This window comes from Rattus norvegicus, chromosome 6, assembly GCF_021556685.1.
Source record: "Rattus norvegicus strain SHRSP/BbbUtx chromosome 6, alternate assembly SHRSP_T2T, whole genome shotgun sequence".
NCBI lineage: Eukaryota > Metazoa > Chordata > Mammalia > Rodentia > Muridae > Rattus > Rattus norvegicus.
In genome coordinates, this window is record NC_141539.1 from 133,572,754 (window position 1) to 133,578,844 (window position 6,091).

The following is a 6,091-nucleotide window of genomic DNA, read 5'->3' on the forward strand; positions in this document are numbered from 1 at the left end:
TTTATTAGTACCTTAGAAGCCACAAGCAAAACAAACATGTTAGCTGCCAGGATAGCGAAGCCGAATGCTCCAGTCTGCCTCCACACTAACAGTTAGTGGTGTGCTCACCCAGCTAGAACTAGAGGCAGGTGGTGGGTCTGCAGCCCAGAGACTGAGGTCAGTCCTTACAGGAGAAACAGATGCCATGACCCCAAGAAGTCATTCTCACCTGGCTACCTGTCCTATTAGAGCAGACTTTGGGGGTCTGTGTAGAAGGACTCATGTGGATGGTGAAGCATTGCTTTGCTTGTATTCTATGTTTGGCAATCAGTGAGTGCTTAGCTGGCTCTGTGCTACTTCTTAAAACAACCACAGTACTGGTCCTCTAGTATTCTCTTATGTTAAAAACAAATAAAACTGAGGTGACAGAACAAAACCCATTACCTGGAGGAATGACATGATGTGGTATGAGTCCCTGCATATTATAGAATACTACCTTAGAGTCATGTAGCCCTTGGCAGTGACTTAGGAGAGTTGAGAAGTTGTTCCCATTGTGCAAACTCTACAAACTCTGGGAGCAGCTTTTATGGAGGTGGGAAGATTGTGGGGAAGGGTCCTCTCTGCTCTTAGAGTGACCATTCACCTGACATTTTCTGAAAAGCTACTAAATAGACACCATAGTGGAAAATGGCGACTATAAACATGTCTTCCAGAACTTACTATCCTCAGGAGCCGCTGAGCACATCCAAAGCCTGGGCTGGAGGAGAGTGGTGGGCCCCTAGACCAGTAGCATGCATGGGCTTGGTGGATGGGAATTCTGAGGAAGATGGTAGAGTTTAAGAACTGAGTGGGGAGCAGAGAAATGAGCTGGGTGTAGTGGGTGCTCTCCCAAGGCTGTGGTGACTTCTCTGTGCCCTGCAGAGGGCGCCCTTTACCTCAAGGACTGTAAATTTGTTGTGCTTTAATTCCCTGACTTGAATAGGCCTGCTACTTATTTCCAGAGTTAATGTGCTTAAATGAGACTTCTCAAAGGAAGCATTTACCGAGATGTCTGAAATTTAGGAGCTACCCAATACATTAATAAGTCTTCATTTACTAAAAGGGGCAGAGCACTTCCTCAGACCCTTGTCCTGGATTAGAAATTTACTGAAGTAAGGGAAGAAGCCAGCGCGTTGCACAGACACTTTTTTTTTTTCTTTTTTCTTTTTTTCGGAGCTGGGGACTGAACCCAGGGCCTTGCGCTTCCTAGGCAAGCGCTCTACAGCTGAGCTAAATCCCCAACCCCAAGGTTTTTATTCCCCTCCCCCTCCTTTCTCTCTTTTAAAAGACTTATTTATGAGTACACTGTCACTGTCTTCAGACACACCAGAAGAGGGCATCAGATCCCACTACAGATGGTTGTGAGCCACCATGTGCTTGCTGGGATTTGAACTCAGGACCTCTGGGAGAGCAGTCAGTGCTTTTTTTTTTTTTTTTTTTTTTTTCTTTTTTTCTTTTTTTCGGAGCTGGGGACCAAACCCAGGGCCTTGCGCTCGCTAGGCAAGCGCTCCACAGCTGAGCCAAATCCCCAACCCCACGTACAGACACTTCTAATCTCTTCCTTCCCACTGAGAGTTGAGATTCAGAACACTAAAAATTAGTCCCTGGAAGATGATCCTGATTGCAAATGCAGTGTTTACGAGCAAGTGAAACAAACACAATGTGAGTAGTCAGCTGAGAGCCGGGCTCTTTGCTTGGTCACCATGTAGAATCCCAGGGCTGAGGTTAGGTCACTGTTGACAAGTGAACTATGGGGGTTTCTGGCTAGGGAAGTGGGGCTAGAGACCAACACCAAGTGTCAGCCTTCTCTGAGGTTGTATTAGCTCTCGTTGTCTTCAGAGCTTGATAATAAAGAATGTCTGTTGACCTGTTAGGCTGCACGAGACAGGCGATGTGGGCAGTCTGTTCCATTGAAGGGAGAGTTAATGAAAGGGACATTCTGGGATGAGAACCAGTCAAGCAAAGTGCATTGCTGTTGCTTTGATAGGATTGTGGGTCTTCTCTTAACAGGGGCAACAGAAGAGCTTTAAAAAGTGACTTTAACTTGAGAATCCTTGTATGGGTTCTCAGTTGGGGTGGGGTGAGTGGGGAATATTGTAATCTAAACGTAGGCCACTCCTCAAAGCCCTGAGAGACTGCTGCAGATTTGCTGCAGGTTTAAGGCCAGCTTGGTTACAGCAAGTTCTGAGCCAACAATAAATACTTAATAAGACTCCATCTTTAGGACTGGAACGATGGCTCAGTGGTTAAGAGCACTTCTGGAGGTCCTGAGTTCAATTCCCAACAACTACATGGTGGCTCACAACCCTCTGTAATGGGATCTGATCCTTTCCTCTGGTGTGTCTGAAGACAGCTACAGTGTACTCATATATACTAAAGTAAGTACATCTTAAGACTCCATCTTCTAACAGAGCAGCATTGTACACAGTAGAATTCCTTTTCCTGGAGAGAGGACGTTCATCCCCAGATGCACCTCAGAGCAGCCTCCAAGCATGAGATAAGTGCTTAGCACCTTTCCATTTTGTTCCCCTTGGTCTTCAAATGTGAACACACCAGGTAGGATTCCTGGGTGTGGGTCAGCTCATGTTTGCTCGTGGCTGAAAAGTTAAAGGCCACTTCCTTTAAAGACAGGCAAGAATGAGTTAAACAGGTCCTGCTGCTTTGGGCACAGTCCTTCCCAATTTAAAGTTCAGAACTGTTCACTTCTGATACAGCTTTGCGTCTGCTGCACTTAAGCCCTTCTTGGTCTTTTCTGCCCTTTCTCCTGAAGTGGGCTGGCAGAAGTTTAGCTTTTGTGCTCAGAAACCTGCCTGACCAGCAGGCTCGATGGTGTATACTTGGAGTACCAGCACTGGGGAGGCTGCGGCGGGATAACCAGCCTGAGGCCAGCCTGGGCTTCTGGGCCACACAAGGCTAAGACTGCAGTAGGAAACCTGCTTTAGGTGTGGGTCTGTGCATCTTCCTTGCTCCCTGTCTAAATCTGGATTTTTTGTTGTTACTGTTTTTGTTATTTTTTTTCTTAATGTCGTCCTCTAAAGCCCAGGCCTGTGTATGCACGCTTCCTCAGCTCCTTTTCCAACCTCCGTGGCCCTGTATGCGTCTCTTCTGAATTCCTCTACAACCCTTAAGGAATGTAACTTGTAATCTACTCTAACTTCTCAGTAGGCAGAAGGTGACAGGGACAGCAGACAACACTTAGTGTGCTTGCATCCCCGCACCCTTGAGCAGAGCTGGGTGGGCTTGGCTTCCCAGTAACTGTCGTGTTCTAGTCTATCTTCTTAACTTCCTGCCTCGTGTCAGTCATTGCTGCAGAGCAGAATGAAAAGTGAAAGGGAGGGGAACATGTGCTGCATTCGGAGGCCTTGTTTTCAAAAGTGAAGGTCTTTGAGGAGTTTGATAAAGCTGAGGAACTTAGCAGAAGTAATCCAAGTAATGGGAACCGGAAGTGTGATAGTAGGTTTTCAAAGGTTCAGGAATCAACAAAATGTTTGAGTGTAAAAATTCATGTGGCCTTTGAAAGTCCTTGTTTGTTTATTTTGGCTTTGTGAGAGAGTCCTAAGTAGTCCAGACTGACCTTGAACTCACAGTGTACCCAAGTCTAGCCTCCTGCCTCCACTCCTGAGTGCTGGGATTAGCAGTGTGCGCACTATTCTCAGCTGAAAGTGCTAGTGTATTTAAACATAGTTCTTCATCCTTCTACATCCAATCAGAAGAACAAGTACGGTGTGCCTTCCGTCTGAGATTCCAGTGTTGGCTCCAGTGTGACCATTTTACCTCAAGGTACCTAGAGTTCAGAGAGCTTAAATGACATCTCAGACTCTCACTGGTTTACTGCTAAGCAAGAGAGTGAATTCTGCTTCCTAGCTCTCTAGGTTCTTTAACTGGCATTTTAGAGCTGGAATTTGAAATAAGGTTTTCTTGTTTGACTGGCTTTCTCTTTTTTCTTCTTCCTTCCTTCCCTCCTCTCCCTCCCCTTCCCACCTTGTTTGTTTGGTTTTTAAGACAGGGTCTCTCTATTCAGTAGCTCTGGCTGTGGCTCTCCTAGAACTTTCTGGGTATGTAGAACAGGCTTAACTCACAGAAACACACCTGCCTCTGCCCTCCAAGTGCTGAGCTAAAGGTGTGCACCACCATACCCAGCCTGAATTTGTGTTTTGCTTGGGTTTATTTTGGGGGTGTATTAATGGAGTTAATGAGACACCATGTTTGTCTGCTTCACTGTATTACTCGCCCCTTTGGATTTCTGAGTTCACTTTTTGTTTTTCTGACACAACTCTGGATTAAGTGTTTCTTTGCAGAATTCCAAAATTTCACTCAGTAGTGTTTAGACTTTTCCCCTTCCTTCCTTCCTTCCTTCCTTCCTTCCTTCCTTCCTTCCTTCCTTCCTTTTTCCCATCCTCATTTTTTAAATTCTGCTCAGATGTGGCCATCTGGTTGTTTGTTTTGCTATTTTTAAGGAATTTCTACTGTTGTCTTCTTGATGTAGCCACTCTAATGTCTCCATGATAAAATCTGCGTCAAGTGAAGGACTACCCAGAAGGAAAACCCTGCTGCCCCTTTGCACGCCAGAGCAGTTTCTACTGCCAGGGAGAGATGTGCGAGTGTTTTCTGCCCTTGGTCACTGAGCCCCTTGTCCTTCCGCACATGGACAGTGCTGTGAGTTTAAGGTCATTCCGACAGATTAAAGTATTGCACTAACAACACTGTAAAACGGCACTGAAATAGGTTTGGCTCCTCCATTCACTGCTTAGGCCACTACTACTTCTGTACAGCTGCTGTGTTTAGAGGAGGAATTGGGTGGTAAGAACCTCTTATTCTGTCCTTAGTGATCTAACCTCATCCTCGGACTCCTGAAACCTAAGCTTCAACCCTACTCTAGGGATGATTCTCAACTCAGACCTGGCCAGGCTGACGGGTATTCCTCGAATCCTGGCAACTGATTTAAAGACAGACTGTCATGAACTATTCCCTGTGGGAATCAGACTCGCACCATTAGAAATGGCATCATGCCCATTCAAGGAAGAGGGCAAGTTCAAGAGCCTGCCCAAGAAGCCCAGAGAGAGGAAAGAGGGAGGGATTCAGTGATAGCCCCCGGAAAGTGCCCCCTGCAGCTTTGACAGTGCCTTCCTAGGCGGTTACCCCCTAACTTAAGCCAGACTTATCCATGAAATATTTTCTTTGTGGCATTATATGAATTTCCCAGTTTTTGTTTTCTTGTTAAATGTTGTCACTTAAATGTAAAGAATCTGGAGTAATTTGAAACTGGGAAAGAAATGAAAAACAGTTACAGTATTTTGACCTCTAGAGGAGGTCACCATGACAGTCACCTTCAAAGTTATCATTCTGACTCAGGTGGGCACTATGTGGCATTAGTATGGACGCAATTGTGTTTCCTCAAATCACAAGATAGTGCCCTTGTCAGTTGGACTGACTGTATTTGGCCTTTAAAAAGGTAAGGGTATTGTTATTGTATGGATGGAGCCCTAGTCCACCATGACTAGGGGAGAAGAGGACAGCAGAACACTCATGGACAGAGGAGAGGCATGTGAGGGTGCAGGGAAGATGGCTATCCGCCTGCCAGGGACACTGGTGTCCAGAGAAAGTTGACTTGTGGTGATGTGAGGCTGCGAGGTGCAGCTGCAGTATAAACAGCTCCAGGACAGGATTAGTACCCAGGCCAGGAAAGATCTGTCTAGCAGAAACCCTCACTCTAACTGAGGCCTGCCTTCCCTCCTGTAAGAGCGAAGTCACCTTTCTTCTCTCTCACTCAAGGACTACCCCACCTGCCTCTGTGCTTCCCACAGCCTTTGTCTGCCCCACTTGTAAATGATGAGCAGCTGTTAGGAGCTTGTCTTGTGAAGCCTGGGCTGGGGTGTCGTGCCGTGTGTGTACCAGGCCCCCAGAGGTGCCGTGTGTGTACCAGGCCCCCAGAGGTGCTTTCCCAGAAAGCACTGGCAAAGTGAAGAGCCTGGGAACAGCAGGAACGGCTTGGCAGATTCCGTCTTGAGAACAGCCTTGACTTTTCACTTCCTTGAAGTAGAAGTGTCAGGGTCTCCTGAGGGACTTCCCCCAG

The 6,091-nt window shown here is 46.6% G+C and overlaps 1 protein-coding gene across 14 annotated transcripts in view; it reads left to right on the top strand.

The window, feature by feature from the left end:
* Window positions 1–6,091, top strand: part of Evl (Enah/Vasp-like) — a 120,216-nt gene that overhangs the window by 46,818 nt on the left and 67,307 nt on the right. The gene's annotated exons all lie outside the window — the stretch shown is intronic.